Genomic DNA, 25303 nt, shown 5'->3' on the forward strand with positions numbered 1-25303 from the left:
TGGAGGTGGCTTTTTGTCCCTGTTCCTCGCTGTGGCCTTTTGGCTCGGAGGGACGGGGAATGGTTTGGGGGACCCTTCTCCTTTTGGAGAGGGTTTCAAGAAGACCAGCATCCTAGTGCACTTTTTTTGTGGCACTTGTCACTTTTTTAAGCGCACTCGGGTTTTGTACACGAATTCGGGCTTTCAAAAAAAAAAAAAAATATCTGTTCTTATCAGTTTAATATCTGATACGTCCCCTATCTGGGGACCATATATTAAATGGATTTTTAGAACAGGGAGATGGAAAAAGAGCTTGCTCTGTCCACTCCACGCATTGACCTGGTATTGCAGTATCTCCAGGACCGGTGCACCCCTTCTTTAATGCAGTTTCTAAAATCAGAAAGAATTGAATTCAATGTTTTTTGTTCATTTTGCTTGTTTGTCGGATTTTGGGATGGACTCTTTGGCTTTGCTTTTCTTCTCCTCATTGGATTTTTCATGTTCAAAGTTGCAGAAGCCAGATTACAAGCTCATTTTGGTTCAACTTCAGCAACTGTGCATTGCATTGCCATGTAATGTGATGCAATGCTATCTTTCTAGCTCTCCCTTTTTACTTCCTTTTGGATAAACAGACATATTAGGCAAGCATTTTGGAGCTTTCACCTAAATAACTACAGGTGGTGAGATAAGCTGCACAATATAATTGACCTTTCAGTATATTGTTGCACACACACCATCTATTTAGCAAATGCCCTTGTTATCAACAGCAGCCTTTTAAACTCACCTGAGCTAACAGGTATGTGCGCTGGTTACTCTGCTGCGCTTAAAATTTCTTTTTTGGTTTGCTACAATGCCTTTTCTGAAACGTTGTCTCCTTCTGCTGGAACACTGACTTCTTTCATTTAATGCCTGCAGACTATAAAAGAGAACCCAACCCAAAAAGTTTGGTTGATTAGTCTGTGGCATTCTGTTAAACTGTTGCTTATGGCGGTCTCTGTGAGCTTCTCAGCGACATTCAGCCAGCCAGGTATCCTGCCTGCAGTAGATGGAATGTGGCAATGGAACGCTGGCTGCGCGTGTCATAATAGGCTCTGAGCCTTTATATACCTGTGCACAGCAGCAGCCACCTTCAGTCTGCTGCTGGACAGCCAGCAGCAGCAGCAGCAGGAGAGGTATGTAATCAGGAGCCCTCCTGCTAAGGGTAGACAGCTGCTCGTTCCACCCCACCCCCCGCCTTAATTGGTTCTCCTCCCTTCCAACGGTGTTGAGGCGGGTGGGAACAGCAGGGGGTGAAGGTGCTGTGTTTAAAGAGGTGGAGTTATGCAGATCTAAAACGCGTGGATTGCAGCAGCAGCAAGCCGAAAAGTGCAGGCATGTAAGGGATCTAGAGGTTGACAACATGTCTTCTTAACGGGAGTCCAGGAGCTCATCTCCACAAATGGACTTTTCAGGATCCTTGGGTGGCTCCGTAGTTTGAAACCAATTCTGGTTATCGCTTCTCGGCCTTTTGGCTAAGATCAAGTGTAGTATCTGTTCTTATCAGTTTAATATCTGATACGTCCCCTATCTGGGGACCATATATTAAATGGATTTTTAAAACAGGGAGATGGAAAAAGAGCTTGCTCTGTCCACTCCACGCATTGACCTGGTATTGCAGTATCTCCAGGACCGGTGCACCCCTTCTTTAATGCAGTTTCTAAAATCAGAAAGAATTGAATTCAATGTTTTTTGTTCATTTTGCTTGTTTGTCGGATTTTGGGATGGACTCTTTGGCTTTGCTTTTCTTCTCCTCATTGGATTTTTCATGTTCAAAGTTGCAGAAGCCAGATTACAAGCTCATTTTGGTTCAACTTCAGCAACTGTGCATTGCATTGCCATGTAATGTGATGCAATGCTACCTTTCTAGCTCTCCCTTTTTACTTCCTTTTGGATAAACAGACATATTAGGCAAGCATTTTGGAGCTTTCACCTAAATAACTACAGGTGGTGAGATAAGCTGCACAATATAATTGACCTTTCAGTATATTGTTGCACACACACCATCTATTTAGCAAATGCCCTTGTTATCAACAGCAGCCTTTTAAACTCACCTGAGCTAACAGGTATGTGCGCTGGTTACTCTGCTGCGCTTAAAATTTCTATTTTGGTTTGCTACAATGCCTTTTCTGAAACGTTGTCTCCTTCTGCTGGAACACTGACTTCTTTCATTTAATGCCTGCAGACTATAAAAGAGAACCCAGCCCAAAAAGTTTGGTTGATTAGTCTGTGGCATTCTGTTAAACTGTTGCTTATGGCGGTCTCTGTGAGCTTCTCAGCGACATTCAGCCAGCCAGGTATCCTGCCTGCAGTAGATGGAATGTGGCAATGGAACGCTGGCTGCGCGTGTCATAATAGGCTCTGAGCCTTTATATACCTGTGCACAGCAGCAGCCACCTTCAGTCTGCTGCTGGACAGCCAGCAGCAGCAGCAGCAGGAGAGGTATGTAATCAGGAGCCCTCCTGCTAAGGGTAGACAGCTGCTCGTTCCACCCCACCCCCCGCCTTAATTGGTTCTCCTCCCTTCCAACGGTGTTGAGGCGGGTGGGAACAGCAGGGGGTGAAGGTGCTGTGTTTAAAGAGGTGGAGTTATGCAGATCTAAAACGCGTGGATTGCAGCAGCAGCAAGCCGAAAAGTGCAGGCATGTAAGGGATCTAGAGGTTGACAACATGTCTTCTTAACGGGAGTCCAGGAGCTCATCTCCACAAATGGACTTTTCAGGATCCTTGGGTGGCTCCGTAGTTTGAAACCAATTCTGGTTATCGCTTCTCGGCCTTTTGGCTAAGATCAAGTGTAGTATCTGTTCTTATCAGTTTAATATCTGATACGTCCCCTATCTGGGGACCATATATTAAATGGATTTTTAGAACAGGGAGATGGAAAAAGAGCTTGCTCTGTCCACTCCACACATTGACCTGGTATTGCAGTATCTCCAGGACCGGTGCACCCCTTCTTTAATGCAGTTTCTAAAATCAGAAAGAATTGAATTCAATGTTTTTTGTTCATTTTGCTTGTTTGTCGGATTTTGGGATGGACTCTTTGGCTTTGCTTTTCTTCTCCTCATTGGATTTTTCATGTTCAAAGTTGCAGAAGCCAGATTACAAGCTCATTTTGGTTCAACTTCAGCAACTGTGCATTGCATTGCCATGTAATGTGATGCAATGCTATCTTTCTAGCTCTCCCTTTTTACTTCCTTTTGGATAAACAGACATATTAGGCAAGCATTTTGGAGCTTTCACCTAAATAACTACAGGTGGTGAGATAAGCTGCACAATATAATTGACCTTTCAGTATATTGTTGCACACACACCATCTATTTAGCAAATGCCCTTGTTATCAACAGCAGCCTTTTAAACTCACCTGAGCTAACAGGTATGTGCGCTGGTTACTCTGCTGCGCTTAAAATTTCTTTTTTGGTTTGCTACAATGCCTTTTCTGAAACGTTGTCTCCTTCTGCTGGAACACTGACTTCTTTCATTTAATGCCTGCAGACTATAAAAGAGAACCCAACCCAAAAAGTTTGGTTGATTAGTCTGTGGCATTCTGTTAAACTGTTGCTTATGGCGGTCTCTGTGAGCTTCTCAGCGACATTCAGCCAGCCAGGTATCCTGCCTGCAGTAGATGGAATGTGGCAATGGAACGCTGGCTGCGCGTGTCATAATAGGCTCTGAGCCTTTATATACCTGTGCACAGCAGCAGCCACCTTCAGTCTGCTGCTGGACAGCCAGCAGCAGCAGCAGCAGGAGAGGTATGTAATCAGGAGCCCTCCTGCTAAGGGTAGACAGCTGCTCGTTCCACCCCACCCCCCGCCTTAATTGGTTCTCCTCCCTTCCAACGGTGTTGAGGCGGGTGGGAACAGCAGGGGGTGAAGGTGCTGTGTTTAAAGAGGTGGAGTTATGCAGATCTAAAACGCGTGGATTGCAGCAGCAGCAAGCCGAAAAGTGCAGGCATGTAAGGGATCTAGAGGTTGACAACATGTCTTCTTAACGGGAGTCCAGGAGCTCATCTCCACAAATGGACTTTTCAGGATCCTTGGGTGGCTCCGTAGTTTGAAACCAATTCTGGTTATCGCTTCTCGGCCTTTTGGCTAAGATCAAGTGTAGTATCTGTTCTTATCAGTTTAATATCTGATACGTCCCCTATCTGGGGACCATATATTAAATGGATTTTTAGAACAGGGAGATGGAAAAAGAGCTTGCTCTGTCCACTCCACGCATTGACCTGGTATTGCAGTATCTCCAGGACCGGTGCACCCCTTCTTTAATGCAGTTTCTAAAATCAGAAAGAATTGAATTCAATGTTTTTTGTTCATTTTGCTTGTTTGTCGGATTTTGGGATGGACTCTTTGGCTTTGCTTTTCTTCTCCTCATTGGATTTTTCATGTTCAAAGTTGCAGAAGCCAGATTACAAGCTCATTTTGGTTCAACTTCAGCAACTGTGCATTGCATTGCCATGTAATGTGATGCAATGCTATCTTTCTAGCTCTCCCTTTTTACTTCCTTTTGGATAAACAGACATATTAGGCAAGCATTTTGGAGCTTTCACCTAAATAACTACAGGTGGTGAGATAAGCTGCACAATATAATTGACCTTTCAGTATATTGTTGCACACACACCATCTATTTAGCAAATGCCCTTGTTATCAACAGCAGCCTTTTAAACTCACCTGAGCTAACAGGTATGTGCGCTGGTTACTCTGCTGCGCTTAAAATTTCTTTTTTGGTTTGCTACAATGCCTTTTCTGAAACGTTGTCTCCTTCTGCTGGAACACTGACTTCTTTCATTTAATGCCTGCAGACTATAAAAGAGAACCCAACCCAAAAAGTTTGGTTGATTAGTCTGTGGCATTCTGTTAAACTGTTGCTTATGGCGGTCTCTGTGAGCTTCTCAGCGACATTCAGCCAGCCAGGTATCCTGCCTGCAGTAGATGGAATGTGGCAATGGAACGCTGGCTGCGCGTGTCATAATAGGCTCTGAGCCTTTATATACCTGTGCACAGCAGCAGCCACCTTCAGTCTGCTGCTGGACAGCCAGCAGCAGCAGCAGCAGGAGAGGTATGTAATCAGGAGCCCTCCTGCTAAGGGTAGACAGCTGCTCGTTCCACCCCACCCCCCGCCTTAATTGGTTCTCCTCCCTTCCAACGGTGTTGAGGCGGGTGGGAACAGCAGGGGGTGAAGGTGCTGTGTTTAAAGAGGTGGAGTTATGCAGATCTAAAACGCGTGGATTGCAGCAGCAGCAAGCCGAAAAGTGCAGGCATGTAAGGGATCTAGAGGTTGACAACATGTCTTCTTAACGGGAGTCCAGGAGCTCATCTCCACAAATGGACTTTTCAGGATCCTTGGGTGGCTCCGTAGTTTGAAACCAATTCTGGTTATCGCTTCTCGGCCTTTTGGCTAAGATCAAGTGTAGTATCTGTTCTTATCAGTTTAATATCTGATACGTCCCCTATCTGGGGACCATATATTAAATGGATTTTTAGAACAGGGAGATGGAAAAAGAGCTTGCTCTGTCCACTCCACGCATTGACCTGGTATTGCAGTATCTCCAGGACCGGTGCACCCCTTCTTTAATGCAGTTTCTAAAATCAGAAAGAATTGAATTCAATGTTTTTTGTTCATTTTGCTTGTTTGTCGGATTTTGGGATGGACTCTTTGGCTTTGCTTTTCTTCTCCTCATTGGATTTTTCATGTTCAAAGTTGCAGAAGCCAGATTACAAGCTCATTTTGGTTCAACTTCAGCAACTGTGCATTGCATTGCCATGTAATGTGATGCAATGCTATCTTTCTAGCTCTCCCTTTTTACTTCCTTTTGGATAAACAGACATATTAGGCAAGCATTTTGGAGCTTTCACCTAAATAACTACAGGTGGTGAGATAAGCTGCACAATATAATTGACCTTTCAGTATATTGTTGCACACACACCATCTATTTAGCAAATGCCCTTGTTATCAACAGCAGCCTTTTAAACTCACCTGAGCTAACAGGTATGTGCGCTGGTTACTCTGCTGCGCTTAAAATTTCTTTTTTGGTTTGCTACAATGCCTTTTCTGAAACGTTGTCTCCTTCTGCTGGAACACTGACTTCTTTCATTTAATGCCTGCAGACTATAAAAGAGAACCCAACCCAAAAAGTTTGGTTGATTAGTCTGTGGCATTCTGTTAAACTGTTGCTTATGGCGGTCTCTGTGAGCTTCTCAGCGACATTCAGCCAGCCAGGTATCCTGCCTGCAGTAGATGGAATGTGGCAATGGAACGCTGGCTGCGCGTGTCATAATAGGCTCTGAGCCTTTATATACCTGTGCACAGCAGCAGCCACCTTCAGTCTGCTGCTGGACAGCCAGCAGCAGCAGCAGCAGGAGAGGTATGTAATCAGGAGCCCTCCTGCTAAGGGTAGACAGCTGCTCGTTCCACCCCACCCCCCGCCTTAATTGGTTCTCCTCCCTTCCAACGGTGTTGAGGCGGGTGGGAACAGCAGGGGGTGAAGGTGCTGTGTTTAAAGAGGTGGAGTTATGCAGATCTAAAACGCGTGGATTGCAGCAGCAGCAAGCCGAAAAGTGCAGGCATGTAAGGGATCTAGAGGTTGACAACATGTCTTCTTAACGGGAGTCCAGGAGCTCATCTCCACAAATGGACTTTTCAGGATCCTTGGGTGGCTCCGTAGTTTGAAACCAATTCTGGTTATCGCTTCTCGGCCTTTTGGCTCAGATCAAGTGTCTGGACATCAGGTTCCTTGAGTGCTAGCCCTCGGCCTTCCAGCATCGCCACTCCGGTGGCTTAAGCTGGATGCTGCTATAGGGGGAGAGTGAGGAGGAAACGGGAAGGCGATTTCCGTGGCTGACTATGGGAGTCAAGCTGAAATTTGCTGGGACCGGGGACCCCCGGGTCAAGAATGGATTTCGCATTGAGATTTCCGAGGAGAAGAAGGGACATTTTTCCATGTCCTACCTGGTGAATGCCATCTTCTATGAAGCATTGAAGATTAAGAAGTCGGACATTCTTTGCCTGCAGGAATTTAGAAGTCATGGAAGGTATGTGCTGGTTCTTTCTACTATGGCTGCTTGCCAAAATCTTTATAGAACCTTGAAAGGCCATACTGAGAACTCCCTCCTAGATGGACTCACTTTTACTGTCCTCTATTCAAAGGGGGATGTTCCTGTTGTTGTGTTTATGCACAATCCCTTTATCCCCCAGTAGGACATTACTGTATTCTTGAGGAGGCATTGTACTTATGTGCATTTTTCCCACAAGATCTCGAATGAAGAAGGCTTGTGGACTGGCAAATACAAGTACTTTGTTCGTTTTGCTACAGACCCCGAGGGGCCAGGGGGCATACATTATCCTCCTATGAGTTTCTCTATTGGGAGAGACACTGGTTTCTTGTACTTTCCTGATGCTCCTTTTTTCTGCAGAAGATGTAACAAGTATGGTCATGTCCAGGAGTCCTGCAGGTATCCGCCAACCTGCAGGAGGTGTAACACGTCTGGTCATATGGCGAAAGACTGCAAGAACCAGGTAAAGTGTGATGCTTGTGGTGAGGAGGGGCATGTTCTTAGGCAGTGTCAAGCTAGAACCACTTCTAAGTCTTTTGCTCAAGTGGTCGCGGAGGGGCCTGCTGTTCCTTCGACTTCTACTAGGGTTCCACAAGGTCCCCTTCCGGATGTCGGGGAGGCAACTGCTCCCCAAGAGGAAGAGGATGGCACTCAGATGGACGACATATTTGAAGATGCCCAGCTTCAGCCTCCTGCGTCAGGAGGCTTTGACATGGTGATTCCAGAGGTGATGTCACCTTTCCCTCCCCAGTTTGGTGTCCGTGGTGAGGGGGAAATGGACTTGTCCAATTCTCCTGTCATATCTTGGTGCAATACTGCTTCAGAGGAGATCGGGGGCGGTGGCCAAGGGGACTTGTCTGCTGTCCGTTTCTCTGATGAGGAGGATCCTGATGTGGTCAAGAAGAAGCCAAGGACTGAGTGTTCATCCATTGCTGCCGTGTGTGATAGCCCGGTGGACTCTCGTGCTTACCCGTCAGATGTATTTTCTCCTGACATTGTTACATTTGGCATTCAGCCAGATGGTAATAGCTTTGCTTTGCTTGATGAAGGTTGAGTTGATGTTTTCTTTCTTTTTTTTTCAGGTTATGTGTGATCCCCTTTAGTTATGCCGCATCATTCTGGATGGGACATTGTGTCCCTTAATGTTAGGCAAATTAGATCTGTTACCCGAAGAACAACAGTTCTGGATTATCTAAAGGGTTTGAGTGCAGATGTCTATTGTCTACAAGAGTGTGGGATTACTGAATCTCCAGGGGATAAGGACTGGCCTTATGGCCAGTATGTTTGGTCGGGGTCCAGCTTTAACAAAAATGATGGTGTGGGGATTTTAGTTGGTAATAAGAATATTACTATTGATAGTTACACGGTTGTGGAGGTGGGTCGCTGCATTATTGTTTTTTTGAGTTATAGGGGGTGGAAGGTTAGAATGATTAATTTATATTGTCCTACTAAAAAAGAGGAGCGGCTTGCTCTTCTTGAGAAATTGAGTTTTTTTCTCCCTGGAAAAATTCCTACAGTTTTTGTTGGTGACTGTAATTGTGTCACAGAAGGTAATGTGGACATTACGGGAAAAAAGTTATCTCAACTTATTTCTGATTTTTCTTTCTTAGACGCTGCAATACTTGAGTATGGCATTCCACCACCGCCTACATATTATGCTGACCGTGGTAATATTTCATCGAGGATAGATAGGATGTTATTTTCCAAAAATATGGTTTGTTCAAGTTATGTTCAACATAAGGTACCTTTTTCTGATCATGAGTGTTTGCGTGGAGTTTTTAGTGCGAATGGGGACATGGTGTTTGGGGGTGGGGTTTGGAAATTGAATACGAGGTTGTTGGAGGATGAGGAGGTGATGAGTGAGTTGGAGAAAAGGTATGCAAGTTGGAGGTGGCGTAAGCGTGATTTTGGTAGTGTGCTTGAATGGTGGGATTGGGTGAAATTACAGTTAAAAACTTTCTTTAAAAAATGGGGCTACAAAAAAGCTGCCAGATATCGTAATAGATTTAATGACTTAAGTAGACGGATTGATTGGTTGCGTGGGTGTGTTAGGAAAGGAATGGATATGTCTGATCAGCTTGAGGTTGCTAAGAATGAGTTAAAATGTCTTCTGGATGAAAAAGGTAAAGAGATTATTTACCGTACCAAGTTAGAGCATTTGGAAAAGAATGAAAAGTGCACCAGGTACTTTTTTAAAAAAATGAATGGAAGGAAGTTGGATTTGAGTGAAGTGGTAGGTGAAGATGGATCTAGTGTGGTTGGGAAGAATGTGTTGAATGAGGTGAATGGCTTCTATAGTAAGTTGTACGATGAGAAATGGATTGATCCTGGACTTGTGTCGCATGTATTGAGTGGTATGGAGAAGAGACTTGGTTCGGATGAATGTGATGCTTTGTGTGAGGATGTTATTTTGGATGAGGTGAGGAATGTTGTTATGAGTGCTAAAAAGAATAAGACGCCTGGGAAGGATGGGTTGCCTGTGGAGCTGTATGTGAAAGCTTGGGAGTTTTTGGGTAAGGACTTGACTGAAGTTTGTAGGTATATGTGGATGAATGGTGTTTTGTGTGACAGTATGAAAGAGGGTATAGTGGTTCTTGTGTTTAAGAAGGGTGAGAAAAAGCGTTTGGAGAACTGGAGACCCATATCATTGCTTAACGCTGATTATAAGGTCTACAGTAAATTGTTAGCAAATCGTATGCGTGAGGTGATTGGTAGGGTTGTGGAGGATGACCAAGTGTGTGCCGTGCCTGGTCGGAGTATAAGTGATAATTTGTTATTGTTAAGGGATATGCTTGGGGATTGTAAGACTAGAAAGCAGAAGTGTATGGTGTTAGCAATTGATTTCGAAAAGGCTTTTGATAGAGTTTCGCATGTGTTTCTGTTTAAAGTATTGGAGAGGATGGGTTTCCCTAGGGTTTTTCTGAATGGAGTTAAGTCTTTATATGATTATGTGTCAAGTGAGTTTTTAGTGAATGGATGGTTGTCTGACAAAGTGATGATTAGGTCTGGTGTAAGACAGGGGTGCCCTATGTCCCCTGTTTTGTTTGTATGTGTGATTGAGCCTTTGCTGTGTTTAGTGAGACGTGAGAAAATGATGAGAGGATTGTTAGTGCCTGGGAGCGGTGGTAAGCATGTGAAGGTGTTAGGTTACATGGATGATGTTGTGATGGTGAGTGAAAGTATGGCTTCAATGAGTAGGGTGAGGTTGCTTTTGGATTTTTTCTGTGGTGCATCAGGTTTTAGAGTTAACTGGACTAAGTGTAGTTTCAAATGCTTTGGAGATGACAGTATTCGTATGGAAGGTGTTAAGTATGAGGAGAGTGCAATTAAGGTTTTAGGGGTATTTTTCAATGATGATCTGAAAGGAAATGAGAGTTGGGACGAGTGTGGTATGCGTGTTGAGCGAAAATTGAATTTTTGGAGAATGAGAGATCTTTCTTTGCGGGGCAAAGTTCTAGTTATCAAAGCAGTGATCTTACCCATTCTGCTTTTTGTGGCCATAATTTTTCCATCCCCTTTTAGGAAAGTGAAGAGAGTTGAGAAAATGATTTTTTCCTTTTTCTGGTGCAGCAAGATGTAGAAGCTGAAGAGGGAAAGCCTTTATAAGGCCTGCCAGCATGGTGGTTTGGGATTTCCTAATGTTGAGGTTTTTTTAGGGCTCCATTATATTAAGACGATTGTGGTATTGTTGGGTAAAGGTAATAAGGGTGCATGTATGGCAAGTTATTCTGCAGGATGGATGTTGTATGGGTTAGGTTGGAGAAAGAGGGATGCGAGAGTGCCTGTGTCTTTTAAGTGTCCGGTGTGGTATGAGGTGATTGAGAAGTTTGTCAAGAAGTATGATTTGCTGAGTGTGCCGGTGGATGAGTTTAGAATGACTAAGAGGGTGTATAGGAAATTGTGTGCAAATGAGGTCGAGTCTAATATTGTTGGTTTGAGAGGGAATGAGGTTGCGGATGCTTGGAGAAAGTTGGGTATGTATGGGATGTCCAACAAACAGAAGGATGTAGTGTGGATGGCGTTTCACAATATTCTTCCAGTGAGAGACGTTCAAAAGAAGAGAGGTTTGATTAGGTCGGATGTTTGTCCAAGAGATGGATGTAATGGTTGTGAGACGGTTATGCATCTGATGTGGAATTGTGATTTTGCGCAAGACGTGTGGAAATGTGTAGGGGGGTTGTGTAGGAGTTTGGCAGGAGTGACTTTTGTGGATTGGCGTGTGGTTATGTTTGGTATTGGTGCAAGTGGACGTGTAAAGGAGAGAGTTTTGTGGTTAATTATGGCTTGTGTGTTAGAAAGTTTGTGGGATGTGAGGGATCTTTGTGTATTTAAAAGGAAATCAATTACAGTAAATGAATGTATTAGGATTATTCTTTCTAGGCTATTTTTGATTTACAAGATGGATAGTAGTAGCGGTGGTGGAACAGATGCCGAGGGAATATGGAAATTTAAAAAGTGGAGGCATATTGTAAAATTTCAGTGATCTTTTGGTTTATATTAATAAGATGTTCTTCTTTCTGTAATATTAGGTTACTTTATGCTTAATAAATATGGCCATGATGATGAGAAGTTTTTTTTGCAACAGTTTTGGTATATCCTACTGATTTGCTATAAAACTAACCTGAATGGTTTAAAAAAAAAAAAAAAAAAAATCTGTTCTTATCAGTTTAATATCTGATACGTCCCCTATCTGGGGACCATATATTAAATGGATTTTTAGAACAGGGAGATGGAAAAAGAGCTTGCTCTGTCCACTCCACGCATTGACCTGGTATTGCAGTATCTCCAGGACCGGTGCACCCCTTCTTTAATGCAGTTTCTAAAATCAGAAAGAATTGAATTCAATGTTTTTTGTTCATTTTGCTTGTTTGTCGGATTTTGGGATGGACTCTTTGGCTTTGCTTTTCTTCTCCTCATTGGATTTTTCATGTTCAAAGTTGCAGAAGCCAGATTACAAGCTCATTTTGGTTCAACTTCAGCAACTGTGCATTGCATTGCCATGTAATGTGATGCAATGCTATCTTTCTAGCTCTCCCTTTTTACTTCCTTTTGGATAAATAGACATATTAGGCAAGCATTTTGGAGCTTTCACCTAAATAACTACAGGTGGTGAGATAAGCTGCACAATATAATTGACCTTTCAGTATATTGTTGCACACACACCATCTATTTAGCAAATGCCCTTGTTATCAACAGCAGCCTTTTAAACTCACCTGAGCTAACAGGTATGTGCGCTGGTTACTCTGCTGCGCTTAAAATTTCTTTTTTGGTTTGCTACAATGCCTTTTCTGAAACGTTGTCTCCTTCTGCTGGAACACTGACTTCTTTCATTTAATGCCTGCAGACTATAAAAGAGAACCCAACCCAAAAAGTTTGGTTGATTAGTCTGTGGCATTCTGTTAAACTGTTGCTTATGGCGGTCTCTGTGAGCTTCTCAGCGACATTCAGCCAGCCAGGTATCCTGCCTGCAGTAGATGGAATGTGGCAATGGAACGCTGGCTGCGCGTGTCATAATAGGCTCTGAGCCTTTATATACCTGTGCACAGCAGCAGCCACCTTCAGTCTGCTGCTGGACAGCCAGCAGCAGCAGCAGCAGGAGAGGTATGTAATCAGGAGCCCTCCTGCTAAGGGTAGACAGCTGCTCGTTCCACCCCACCCCCCGCCTTAATTGGTTCTCCTCCCTTCCAACGGTGTTGAGGCGGGTGGGAACAGCAGGGGGTGAAGGTGCTGTGTTTAAAGAGGTGGAGTTATGCAGATCTAAAACGCGTGGATTGCAGCAGCAGCAAGCCGAAAAGTGCAGGCATGTAAGGGATCTAGAGGTTGACAACATGTCTTCTTAACGGGAGTCCAGGAGCTCATCTCCACAAATGGACTTTTCAGGATCCTTGGGTGGCTCCGTAGTTTGAAACCAATTCTGGTTATCGCTTCTCGGCCTTTTGGCTAAGATCAAGTGTAGTATCTGTTCTTATCAGTTTAATATCTGATACGTCCCCTATCTGGGGACCATATATTAAATGGATTTTTAGAACAGGGAGATGGAAAAAGAGCTTGCTCTGTCCACTCCACGCATTGACCTGGTATTGCAGTATCTCCAGGACCAGTGCACCCCTTCTTTAATGCAGTTTCTAAAATCAGAAAGAATTGAATTCAATGTTTTTTGTTCATTTTGCTTGTTTGTCGGATTTTGGGATGGACTCTTTGGCTTTGCTTTTCTTCTCCTCATTGGATTTTTCATGTTCAAAGTTGCAGAAGCCAGATTACAAGCTCATTTTGGTTCAACTTCAGCAACTGTGCATTGCATTGCCATGTAATGTGATGCAATGCTATCTTTCTAGCTCTCCCTTTTTACTTCCTTTTGGATAAACAGACATATTAGGCAAGCATTTTGGAGCTTTCACCTAAATAACTACAGGTGGTGAGATAAGCTGCACAATATAATTGACCTTTCAGTATATTGTTGCACACACACCATCTATTTAGCAAATGCCCTTGTTATCAACAGCAGCCTTTTAAACTCACCTGAGCTAACAGGTATGTGCGCTGGTTACTCTGCTGCGCTTAAAATTTCTTTTTTGGTTTGCTACAATGCCTTTTCTGAAACGTTGTCTCCTTCTGCTGGGACACTGACTTCTTTCATTTAATGCCTGCAGACTATAAAAGAGAACCCAACCCAAAAAGTTTGGTTGATTAGTCTGTGGCATTCTGTTAAACTGTTGCTTATGGCGGTCTCTGTGAGCTTCTCAGCGACATTCAGCCAGCCAGGTATCCTGCCTGCAGTAGATGGAATGTGGCAATGGAACGCTGGCTGCGCGTGTCATAATAGGCTCTGAGCCTTTATATACCTGTGCACAGCAGCAGCCACCTTCAGTCTGCTGCTGGACAGCCAGCAGCAGCAGCAGCAGGAGAGGTATGTAATCAGGAGCCCTCCTGCTAAGGGTAGACAGCTGCTCGTTCCACCCCACCCCCCGCCTTAATTGGTTCTCCTCCCTTCCAACGGTGTTGAGGCGGGTGGGAACAGCAGGGGGTGAAGGTGCTGTGTTTAAAGAGGTGGAGTTATGCAGATCTAAAACGCGTGGATTGCAGCAGCAGCAAGCCAAAAAGTGCAGGCATGTAAGGGATCTAGAGGTTGACAACATGTCTTCTTAACGGGAGTCCAGGAGCTCATCTCCACAAATGGACTTTTCAGGATCCTTGGGTGGCTCCGTAGTTTGAAACCAATTCTGGTTATCGCTTCTCGGCCTTTTGGCTAAGATCAAGTGTAGTATCTGTTCTTATCAGTTTAATATCTGATACGTCCCCTATCTGGGGACCATATATTAAATGGATTTTTAGAACAGGGAGATGGAAAAAGAGCTTGCTCTGTCCACTCCACGCATTGACCTGGTATTGCAGTATCTCCAGGACCGGTGCACCCCTTCTTTAATGCAGTTTCTAAAATCAGAAAGAATTGAATTCAATGTTTTTTGTTCATTTTGCTTGTTTGTCGGATTTTGGGATGGACTCTTTGGCTTTGCTTTTCTTCTCCTCATTGGATTTTTCATGTTCAAAGTTGCAGAAGCCAGATTACAAGCTCATTTTGGTTCAACTTCAGCAACTGTGCATTGCATTGCCATGTAATGTGATGCAATGCTATCTTTCTAGCTCTCCCTTTTTACTTCCTTTTGGATAAACAGACATATTAGGCAAGCATTTTGGAGCTTTCACCTAAATAACTACAGGTGGTGAGATAAGCTGCACAATATAATTGACCTTTCAGTATATTGTTGCACACACACCATCTATTTAGCAAATGCCCTTGTTATCAACAGCAGCCTTTTAAACTCACCTGAGCTAACAGGTATGTGCGCTGGTTACTCTGCTGCGCTTAAAATTTCTTTTTTGGTTTGCTACAATGCCTTTTCTGAAACGTTGTCTCCTTCTGCTGGAACACTGACTTCTTTCATTTAATGCCTGCAGACTATAAAAGAGAACCCAACCCAAAAAGTTTGGTTGATTAGTCTGTGGCATTCTGTTAAACTGTTGCTTATGGCGGTCTCTGTGAGCTTCTCAGCGACATTCAGCCAGCCAGGTATCCTGCCTGCAGTAGATGGAATGTGGCAATGGAACGCTGGCTGCGCGTGTCATAATAGGCTCTGAGCCTTTATATACCTGTGCACAGCAGCAGCCACCTTCAGTCTGCTGCTGGACAGCCAGCAGCAGCAGCAGCAGGAGAGGTATGTAATCAGGAGCCCTCCTGCTAAGGGTAGACAGCTGCTCGTTCCACCCCACCCCCCGCCTTAATTGGTTCTCCTCCCTTCCAACGGTGTTGAGGCGGGTGGGAACAGCAGGGGGTGAAGGTGTTGTGTTTAAAGAGGTGGAGTTATGCAGATCTAAAACGCGTGGATTGCAGCAGCAGCAAGCCGAAAAGTGCAGGCATGTAAGGGATCTAGAGGTTGACAACATGTCTTCTTAACGGGAGTCCAGGAGCTCATCTCCACAAATGGACTTTTCAGGATCCTTGGGTGGCTCCGTAGTTTGAAACCAATTCTGGTTATCGCTTCTCGGCCTTTTGGCTAAGATCAAGTGTAGTATCTGTTCTTATCAGTTTAATATCTGATACGTCCCCTATCTGGGGACCATATATAAAATGGATTTTTAGAACAGGGAGATGGAAAAAGAGCTTGCTCTGTCCACTCCACGCATTGACCTGGTATTGCAGTATCTCCAGGACCGGTGCACCCCTTCTTTAATGCAGTTTCTAAAATCAGAAAGAATTGAATTCAATGTTTTTTGTTCATTTTGCTTGTTTGTCGGATTTTGGAATGGACTCTTTGGCTTTGCTTTTCTTCTCCTCATTGGATTTTTCATGTTCAAAGTTGCAGAAGCCAGATTACAAGCTCATTTTGGTTCAACTTCAGCAACTGTGCATTGCATTGCCATGTAATGTGATGCAATGCTATCTTTCTAGCTCTCCCTTTTTACTTCCTTTTGGATAAACAGACATATTAGGCAAGCATTTTGGAGCTTTCACCTAAATAACTACAGGTGGTGAGATAAGCTGCACAATATAATTGACCTTTCAGTATATTGTTGCACACACACCATCTATTTAGCAAATGCCCTTGTTATCAACAGCAGCCTTTTAAACTCACCTGAGCTAACAGGTATGTGCGCTGGTTACTCTGCTGCGCTTAAAATTTCTTTTTTGGTTTGCTACAATGCCTTTTCTGAAACGTTGTCTCCTTCTGCTGGAACACTGACTTCTTTCATTTAATGCCTGCAGACTATAAAAGAGAACCCAACCCAAAAAGTTTGGTTGATTAGTCTGTGGCATTCTGTTAAACTGTTGCTTATGGCGGTCTCTGTGAGCTTCTCAGCGACATTCAGCCAGCCAGGTATCCTGCCTGCAGTAGATGGAATGTGGCAACGGAACGCTGGCTGCGCGTGTCATAATAGGCTCTGAGCCTTTATATACCTGTGCACAGCAGCAGCCACCTTCAGTCTGCTGCTGGACAGCCAGCAGCAGCAGCAGCAGGAGAGGTATGTAATCAGGAGCCCTCCTGCTAAGGGTAGACAGCTGCTCGTTCCACCCCACCCCCCGCCTTAATTGGTTCTCCTCCCTTCCAACGGTGTTGAGGCGGGTGGGAACAGCAGGGGGTGAAGGTGCTGTGTTTAAAGAGGTGGAGTTATGCAGATCTAAAACGCGTGGATTGCAGCAGCAGCAAGCCGAAAAGTGCAGGCATGTAAGGGATCTAGAGGTTGACAACATGTCTTCTTAACGGGAGTCCAGGAGCTCATCTCCACAAATGGACTTTTCAGGATCCTTGGGTGGCTCCGTAGTTTGAAACCAATTCTGGTTATCGCTTCTCGGCCTTTTGGCTAAGATCAAGTGTAGTATCTGTTCTTATCAGTTTAATATCTGATACGTCCCCTATCTGGGGACCATATATTAAATGGATTTTTAGAACAGGGAGATGGAAAAAGAGCTTGCTCTGTCCACTCCACGCATTGACCTGGTATTGCAGTATCTCCAGGACCGGTGCACCCCTTCTTTAATGCAGTTTCTAAAATCAGAAAGAATTGAATTCAATGTTTTTTGTTCATTTTGCTTGTTTGTCGGATTTTGGGATGGACTCTTTGGCTTTGCTTTTCTTCTCCTCATTGGATTTTTCATGTTCAAAGTTGCAGAAGCCAGATTACAAGCTCATTTTGGTTCAACTTCAGCAACTGTGCATTGCATTGCCATGTAATGTGATGCAATGCTATCTTTCTAGCTCTCCCTTTTTACTTCCTTTTGGATAAACAGACATATTAGGCAAGCATTTTGGAGCTTTCACCTAAATAACTACAGGTGGTGAGATAAGCTGCACAATATAATTGACCTTTCAGTATATTGTTGCACACACACCATCTATTTAGCAAATGCCCTTGTTATCAACAGCAGCCTTTTAAACTCACCTGAGCTAACAGGTATGTGCGCTGGTTACTCTGCTGCACTTAAAATTTCTTTTTTGGTTTGCTACAATGCCTTTTCTGAAACGTTGTCTCCTTCTGCTGGAACACTGACTTCTTTCATTTAATGCCTGCAGACTATAAAAGAGAACCCAACCCAAAAAGTTTGGTTGATTAGTCTGTGGCATTCTGTTAAACTGTTGCTTATGGCGGTCTCTGTGAGCTTCTCAGCGACATTCAGCCAGCCAGGTATCCTGCCTGCAGTAGATGGAATGTGGCAATGGAACGCTGGCTGCGCGTGTCATAATAGGCTCTGAGCCTTTATATACCTGTGCACAGCAGCAGCCACCTTCAGTCTGCTGCTGGACAGCCAGCAGCAGCAGCAGCAGGAGAGGTATGTAATCAGGAGCCCTCCTGCTAAGGGTAGACAGCTGCTCGTTCCACCCCACCCCCCGCCTTAATTGGTTCTCCTCCCTTCCAACGGTGTTGAGGCGGGTGGGAACAGCAGGGGGTGAAGGTGCTGTGTTTAAAGAGGTGGAGTTATGCAGATCTAAAACGCGTGGATTGCAGCAGCAGCAAGCCGAAAAGTGCAGGCATGTAAGGGATCTAGAGGTTGACAACATGTCTTCTTAACGGGAGTCCAGGAGCTCATCTCCACAAATGGACTTTTCAGGATCCTTGGGTGGCTCCGTAGTTTGAAACCAATTCTGGTTATCGCTTCTCGGCCTTTTGGCTAAGATCAAGTGTAGTATCTGTTCTTATCAGTTTAATATCTGATACGTCCCCTATCTGGGGACCATATATTAAATGGATTTTTAGAACAGGGAGATGGAAAAAGAGCTTGCTCTGTCCACTCCACGCATTGACCTGGTATTGCAGTATCTCCAGGACCGGTGCACCCCTTCTTTAATGCAGTTTCTAAAATCAGAAAGAATTGAATTCAATGTTTTTTGTTCATTTTGCTTGTTTGTCGGATTTTGGGATGGACTCTTTGGCTTTGCTTTTCTTCTCCTCATTGGATTTTTCATGTTCAAAGTTGCAGAAGCCAGATTACAAGCTCATTTTGGTTCAACTTCAGCAACTGTGCATTGCATTGCCATGTAATGTGATGCAATGCTATCTTTCTAGCTCTCCCTTTTTACTTCCTTTTGGATAAACAGACATATTAGGCAAGCATTTTGGAGCTTTCACCTAAATAACTACAGGTGGTGAGATAAGCTGCACAATATAATTGACCTTTCAGTATATTGTTGCACACACACCATCTATTTAGCAAATGCCCTTGTTATCAACAGCAGCCTTTTAAACTCACCTGAGCTAACAGGTATGTGCGCTGGTTACTCTGCTGCGCTTAAAATTTCTTTTTTGGTTTGCTACAATGCCTTTTCTGAAACGTTGTCTCCTTCTGCTGGGACACTGACTTCTTTCATTTAATGCCTGCAGACTATAAAAGAGAACCCAACCCAAAAAGTTTGGTTGATTAGTCTGTGGCATTCTGTTAAACTGTTGCTTATGGCGGTCTCTGTGAGCTTCTCAGCGACATTCAGCCAGCCAGGTATCCTGCCTGCAGTAGATGGAATGTGGCAATGGAACGCTGGCTGCGCGTGTCATAATAGGCTCTGAGCCTTTATATACCTGTGCACAGCAGCAGCCACCTTCAGTCTGCTGCTGGACAGCCAGCAGCAGCAGCAGCAGGAGAGGTATGTAATCAGGAGCCCTCCTGCTAAGGGTAGACAGCTGCTCGTTCCACCCCACCCCCCGCCTTAATTGGTTCTCCTCCCTTCCAACGGTGTTGAGGCGGGTGGGAACAGCAGGGGGTGAAGGTGCTGTGTTTAAAGAGGTGGAGTTATGCAGATCTAAAACGCGTGGATTGCAGCAGCAGCAAGCCGAAAAGTGCAGGCATGTAAGGGATCTAGAGGTTGACAACATGTCTTCTTAACGGGAGTCCAGGAGCTCATCTCCACAAATGGACTTTTCAGGATCCTTGGGTGGCTCCGTAGTTTGAAACCAATTCTGGTTATCGCTTCTCGGCCTTTTGGCTAAGATCAAGTGTAGTATCTGTTCTTATCAGTTTAATATCTGATACGTCCCCTATCTGGGGACCATATATTAAATGGATTTTTAGAACAGGGAGATGGAAAAAGAGCTTGCTCTGTCCACTCCACGCATTGACCTGGTATTGCAGTATCTCCAGGACCGGTGCACCCCTTCTTTAATGCAGTTTCTAAAATCAGAAAGAATTGAATTCAATGTTTTTTGTTCATTTTGCTTGTTTGTCGGATTTTGGGATGGACTCTTTGGCTTTGCTTTTCTTCTCCTCATTGGATTTTTCATGTTCAAAGTTGCAGAAGCCAGATTACAAGCTCATTTTGGTTCAACTTCAGCAACTGTGCATTGCATTGCCATGTAATGTGATGCAATGCTATCTTTCTAGCTCTCCCTTTTTACTTCCTTTTGGATAAACAGACATATTAGGCAAGCATTTTGGAGCTTTCACCTAAATAACTACAGGTGGTGAGATAAGCTGCACAATATAATTGACCTTTCAGTATATTGTTGCACACACACCATCTATTTAGCAAATGCCCTTGTTATCAACAGCAGCCTTTTAAACTCACCTGAGCTAACAGGTATGTGCGCTGGTTACTCTGCTGCGCTTAAAATTTCTTTTTTGGTTTGCTACAATGCCTTTTCTGAAACGTTGTCTCCTTCTGCTGGAACACTGACTTCTTTCATTTAATGCCTGCAGACTATAAAAGAGAACCCAACCCAAAAAGTTTGGTTGATTAGTCTGTGGCATTCTGTTAAACTGTTGCTTATGGCGGTCTCTGTGAGCTTCTCAGCGACATTCAGCCAGCCAGGTATCCTGCCTGCAGTAGATGGAATGTGGCAATGGAACGCTGGCTGCGCGTGTCATAATAGGCTCTGAGCCTTTATATACCTGTGCACAGCAGCAGCCACCTTCAGTCTGCTGCTGGACAGCCAGCAGCAGCAGCAGCAGGAGAGGTATGTAATCAGGAGCCCTCCTGCTAAGGGTAGACAGCTGCTCGTTCCACCCCACCCCCCGCCTTAATTGGTTCTCCTCCCTTCCAACGGTGTTGAGGCGGGTGGGAACAGCAGGGGGTGAAGGTGCTGTGTTTAAAGAGGTGGAGTTATGCAGATCTAAAACGCGTGGATTGCAGCAGCAGCAAGCCGAAAAGTGCAGGCATGTAAGGGATCTAGAGGTTGACAACATGTCTTCTTAACGGGAGTCCAGGAGCTCATCTCCACAAATGGACTTTTCAGGATCCTTGGGTGGCTCCGTAGTTTGAAACCAATTCTGGTTATCGCTTCTCGGCCTTTTGGCTAAGATCAAGTGTAGTATCTGTTCTTATCAGTTTAATATCTGATACGTCCCCTATCTGGGGACCATATATTAAATGGATTTTTAGAACAGGGAGATGGAAAAAGAGCTTGCTCTGTCCACTCCACGCATTGACCTGGTATTGCAGTATCTCCAGGACCGGTGCACCCCTTCTTTAATGCAGTTTCTAAAATCAGAAAGAATTGAATTCAATGTTTTTTGTTCATTTTGCTTGTTTGTCGGATTTTGGGATGGACTCTTTGGCTTTGCTTTTCTTCTCCTCATTGGATTTTTCATGTTCAAAGTTGCAGAAGCCAGATTACAAGCTCATTTTGGTTCAACTTCAGCAACTGTGCATTGCATTGCCATGTAATGTGATGCAATGCTATCTTTCTAGCTCTCCCTTTTTACTTCCTTTTGGATAAACAGACATATTAGGCAAGCATTTTGGAGCTTTCACCTAAATAACTACAGGTGGTGAGATAAGCTGCACAATATAATTGACCTTTCAGTATATTGTTGCACACACACCATCTATTTAGCAAATGCCCTTGTTATCAACAGCAGCCTTTTAAACTCACCTGAGCTAACAGGTATGTGCGCTGGTTACTCTGCTGCGCTTAAAATTTCTTTTTTGGTTTGCTACAATGCCTTTTCTGAAACGTTGTCTCCTTCTGCTGGAACACTGACTTCTTTCATTTAATGCCTGCAGACTATAAAAGAGAACCCAACCCAAAAAGTTTGGTTGATTAGTCTGTGGCATTCTGTTAAACTGTTGCTTATGGCGGTCTCTGTGAGCTTCTCAGCGACATTCAGCCAGCCAGGTATCCTGCCTGCAGTAGATGGAATGTGGCAATGGAACGCTGGCTGCGCGTGTCATAATAGGCTCTGAGCCTTTATATACCTGTGCACAGCAGCAGCCACCTTCAGTCTGCTGCTGGACAGCCAGCAGCAGCAGCAGCAGGAGAGGTATGTAATCAGGAGCCCTCCTGCTAAGGGTAGACAGCTGCTCGTTCCACCCCACCCCCCGCCTTAATTGGTTCTCCTCCCTTCCAACGGTGTTGAGGCGGGTGGGAACAGCAGGGGGTGAAGGTGCTGTGTTTAAAGAGGTGGAGTTATGCAGATCTAAAACGCGTGGATTGCAGCAGCAGCAAGCCGAAAAGTGCAGGCATGTAAGGGATCTAGAGGTTGACAACATGTCTTCTTAACGGGAGTCCAGGAGCTCATCTCCACAAATGGACTTTTCAGGATCCTTGGGTGGCTCCGTAGTTTGAAACCAATTCTGCTTATCGCTTCTCGGCCTTTTGGCTAAGATCAAGTGTAGTATCTGTTCTTATAAGAACACAAGAGCTATGATCTACACTTGACGAGAGCGATCGAACTCGGAAGGAGAAGAGCTTCGGAGCCCAGCTGACATCGGAGAAGGAAGGCGGATATCGGTGGGAGGAAGAAGCTCTAAAGAATCCAGAAGAAGACGAAGACTCGGAGAAGAATCGGGCTGTCCTGTGGAATCTTCGAGGAAGAAAATCATCGAGACAAAGACCTTTCGGGGAATTTGTCCAGAACACGACGGGAGAAGAATCTGCATAGCTCCACCCATTCCGGGAAAAGTTCCAGATCCAGCTCCAAGAAGTAACTGCAGGAGGAAAGCCATGGCAAGCGCTGCGAGGAAGGCCGAAAAGAAGAGCCTGGAGCAGGGGACAGCCAGGAGGGCCCAGCCAGGACCCGATTCTGACCCCAAGGACTCTGCCTCCACGACTGGCCAGCAGAAGGGACCCCAGAAGCCCCGCCACGAAGCTCCAGCCCTGGAGCCATGGATGCGGCAGACGGTGGCCCTGAAGCTGAAGGAAGTGGATGGGAGGGTGCCGGACATGTCCTCGGACGTGTTCTGCCAGAAGATGCTGCTGGATCGAGGCTTCTCCAGGTCGGACACCCTCAGCATCCAGACCTTCTTGACGGGGATCTTCTTCGTCACCTTCGCCACTGTGAACACCTGCAGGAGGTTCTGGGAAATGGTAAGCGCAAAAGGACCAGATAATTCTTTCTCTGCCTTTACAGATAGCTGCCCTATCCAGAGGGACGAAAGGAGGATCACGGTCTCCATGCGCAACCCGCACACCCCAGGCCAAGACATCTGTACCTTCCTGAGACGCTTCTGTTTGGTTGTGAAGGAACCTTCTCACATCCTGAATGGACTCGGCTTCTGGACAGGTAAGTGGTCGGTGACCGTTAGACTTCACAGGGACCTGGCGTACTCAGACGGACTTTGGCACCTGCCCCCGACATTCTCCCTGGGCAACTCCTACGGCCTCATCTATTACCCGGACATGCCGCGGAACTGCAGGAGATGCGGCAAGAACGGCCACGAGATGAAGGACTGCAAGGAGGATGCCTGCAGGATTTGTCGAGTGACGGGACACAGCTCGAAGGACTGCCCGAAGAAGACGTCCTGCAACCTGTGTGGGCTGGCGGCTCATCTGTACAAGGATTGCCCCAAGCGTGAGAGATCCTGGGCATCGGTGGTTGCGACGACCCCAGCTACGGAGGACAAGGACCCGATGACCAGGCCTGTGAAGTTCAAGGACGCGACGACCAAGGCCCCAGCGGCCAAGGCCGAGACGACCAAGGCCAAAGCGGTCAAGGAGTCGGTGGCCAAAGCCCCAGCGACGGTCCCAGCAGCTCCGAAGCAGAAGAAAAAGTCAAAGGAGGGTAAGAGTTCTGTCACCCCTCTCTCGATCCCTCCCCCTGCCACCCCCGTCCAATCCCCCCCCACCCCGGCCACCCCTGCTGAGGATTCCACTTCCTCTTCCTCCTTCCCCTACTCCTCAGCAGGTGTCCTTTCCCCTGCCCCGGCAGCCACTCTCCCTCCCCAGACCATGGTAGCGGTGGAATTAACCTTTCCTCCACCCGCCGCTATCTATTCCGAGGAGGATTTTCCCCTTCTTGTCTCCCCAGTTCCAACCCGGGGAAAGAGGAAGGTGGAGGACAGCCCTGCTACTGAATCCTCCAAAAAGAAGATTCTGGATTTCGTAGGCGAAAAGGAGGATACCCTCCCTGAGCCAGAAGAGATGGAGCACATGGTTGAGACCCTGGTGGCCGAGCCAGAAGAGGAGGAACTGGTGGTCGCCGAGATCGAGGCCGCGCTGCTTGACCAGATGGAGGAAGAGGGCCTGCTGGTGATCCCGTCACCAGCAGTCAACACCGACGAGGGACCACCCGACCGGAGTGGTAACTAAGGTGTATTGCCTGCGCTAACTTTTTCTTTTTTCCCTACATGATGGCTAATATTAACTTATTTTCCATTAATGTCAGGAGCATCAAGGACAAGTTCAGACGTCAGACTATTTATGCCTTCCTTACTTCCCAGTTGTGTGATGTTTATATGTTGCAGGAATGTTCCCTTCCCTCCTCTAGGTCCTTCAAACATCTGGCCAGGGAGTGGTCCCACGGTCCATCCTACTGGTCCGGTGGGGGTGACTGCAAGTCTGCGGGGGTCGCAATTCTGATCAGGGGGGGCGCATTCACGCTTGAGTCCGTCCAGGAGCTCATCTGCGGCAGGGCTCTTGTTGTAGATGGCAACTGGGCGGGAGAACCTGTCAGGTTCATCAACGTGTATGCGTCCCCACTGAAGAATGAGCGTTTGGAGCTTTTCCAGACCCTGCGGCTTCAGCTTGCCACCACCAGGACCTTAGTGATGGCCGGGGATTTCCACTGCCCCATCGAGGAGGATGGTCGTAGTTCTGGCACATCTGCCAAGTTGGACATCACGTCCAAGCTGCTCATCGAGATGGTAGCCGAGGCCTCTCTTCAGGACGTGGTGGGCTCCATGGGGAGAGGCTCCACGAACTATTCGTGGAGCCGACCCGATGGCTCACTCCGCTCCAGGATTGACTTTGTGTTCACCTCTCGGGCAGTCAGGCAGAGTAGGCACTCGATGGTCTCCTGCTTCTTCTCCGACCACAGAGCCATTCACTTACAAGGTGTCCTCGGCGACGGTTTTCCGTCCGGCCCCGGCTCCTGGAAGCTGAATTGTGCTCTGCTGGCTCAGGATGAAGTCGTGGAGGAGCTGAGAGCAGCCTACGCAATGTGGCAGTCCTACAAGGGTAGCTTCCAAACAGTCTCTGATTGGTGGGAATATGTTAAACTTGAGTTTCGCTGTTTCTTTCAGGCCAAGGGTCGACAACAGGCGTGTGAGAAGAGGAGGGACTTCAGAGGGCTGCAGCGCGAGCTGCGGTCGCTGCAGGACCTTCTTCACTGCGGCTGGGACGTGAGGGAGGAGCTGGAGGAGACCAAGAAGAGCCTGAAAAGGCACTTTGAGGAGGAGTCCAAGCGAATCGTCTTCCGTTCCAAAGTGGAGAATCTGGAGAAGGGTGAGAAATGTAACTCATTCTTTTTCAGGAAACTTCATGCCGGTCACACGCCCCTGAACGAGCTGCGAGACGAGAGCGGAAACATGCGACGTGGGA

At 45.9% G+C, this 25303-nt stretch overlaps 11 non-coding genes and 3 pseudogenes across 11 annotated transcripts; all 14 read left to right on the forward strand.

Moving 5' to 3' along the window:
- The first annotated feature begins 174 nt into the window (after positions 1-174).
- LOC141192149 (U2 spliceosomal RNA) lies at positions 175-355 on the forward strand (annotated as a pseudogene).
- A 1115-nt stretch (positions 356-1470) lies between these two features.
- LOC141192030 (U2 spliceosomal RNA) lies at positions 1471-1661 on the forward strand. The gene has a single exon (XR_012265726.1). It is a non-coding gene; the product is annotated as a U2 spliceosomal RNA (small nuclear RNA).
- Positions 1662-2776: 1115 nt separating this feature from the next.
- Positions 2777-2967, forward strand: LOC141192070 (U2 spliceosomal RNA). Its single transcript, XR_012265763.1, has one exon. It is a non-coding gene; the product is annotated as a U2 spliceosomal RNA (small nuclear RNA).
- Positions 2968-4082: 1115 nt separating this feature from the next.
- LOC141191878 (U2 spliceosomal RNA) lies at positions 4083-4273 on the forward strand. Its single transcript, XR_012265577.1, has one exon. It is a non-coding gene; the product is annotated as a U2 spliceosomal RNA (small nuclear RNA).
- Positions 4274-5388: 1115 nt separating this feature from the next.
- Positions 5389-5579, forward strand: LOC141191879 (U2 spliceosomal RNA). The gene has a single exon (XR_012265578.1). It is a non-coding gene; the product is annotated as a U2 spliceosomal RNA (small nuclear RNA).
- Positions 5580-11688: 6109 nt separating this feature from the next.
- LOC141192159 (U2 spliceosomal RNA) lies at positions 11689-11868 on the forward strand (annotated as a pseudogene).
- A 1115-nt stretch (positions 11869-12983) lies between these two features.
- On the forward strand, positions 12984-13174 carry LOC141191870 (U2 spliceosomal RNA). Its single transcript, XR_012265570.1, has one exon. It is a non-coding gene; the product is annotated as a U2 spliceosomal RNA (small nuclear RNA).
- A 1115-nt stretch (positions 13175-14289) lies between these two features.
- On the forward strand, positions 14290-14480 carry LOC141191880 (U2 spliceosomal RNA). Its single transcript, XR_012265579.1, has one exon. It is a non-coding gene; the product is annotated as a U2 spliceosomal RNA (small nuclear RNA).
- A 1115-nt stretch (positions 14481-15595) lies between these two features.
- On the forward strand, positions 15596-15786 carry LOC141192048 (U2 spliceosomal RNA). The gene has a single exon (XR_012265743.1). It is a non-coding gene; the product is annotated as a U2 spliceosomal RNA (small nuclear RNA).
- Positions 15787-16901: 1115 nt separating this feature from the next.
- LOC141191881 (U2 spliceosomal RNA) lies at positions 16902-17092 on the forward strand. Its single transcript, XR_012265580.1, has one exon. It is a non-coding gene; the product is annotated as a U2 spliceosomal RNA (small nuclear RNA).
- A 1115-nt stretch (positions 17093-18207) lies between these two features.
- On the forward strand, positions 18208-18398 carry LOC141191882 (U2 spliceosomal RNA). Its single transcript, XR_012265581.1, has one exon. It is a non-coding gene; the product is annotated as a U2 spliceosomal RNA (small nuclear RNA).
- Positions 18399-19513: 1115 nt separating this feature from the next.
- On the forward strand, positions 19514-19704 carry LOC141191883 (U2 spliceosomal RNA). Its single transcript, XR_012265582.1, has one exon. It is a non-coding gene; the product is annotated as a U2 spliceosomal RNA (small nuclear RNA).
- A 1115-nt stretch (positions 19705-20819) lies between these two features.
- Positions 20820-21010, forward strand: LOC141191884 (U2 spliceosomal RNA). The gene has a single exon (XR_012265583.1). It is a non-coding gene; the product is annotated as a U2 spliceosomal RNA (small nuclear RNA).
- A 1115-nt stretch (positions 21011-22125) lies between these two features.
- On the forward strand, positions 22126-22203 carry LOC141192193 (U2 spliceosomal RNA; annotated as a pseudogene).
- Positions 22204-25303: the final 3100 nt, after the last annotated feature.

The sequence above is a fragment of the Phyllobates terribilis genome, unplaced genomic scaffold (assembly GCF_046119375.1).
Source record: "Phyllobates terribilis strain yellow unplaced genomic scaffold, ASM4611937v1 Scaffold_52__1_contigs__length_9100884, whole genome shotgun sequence".
Lineage (NCBI taxonomy): Eukaryota > Metazoa > Chordata > Amphibia > Anura > Dendrobatidae > Phyllobates > Phyllobates terribilis.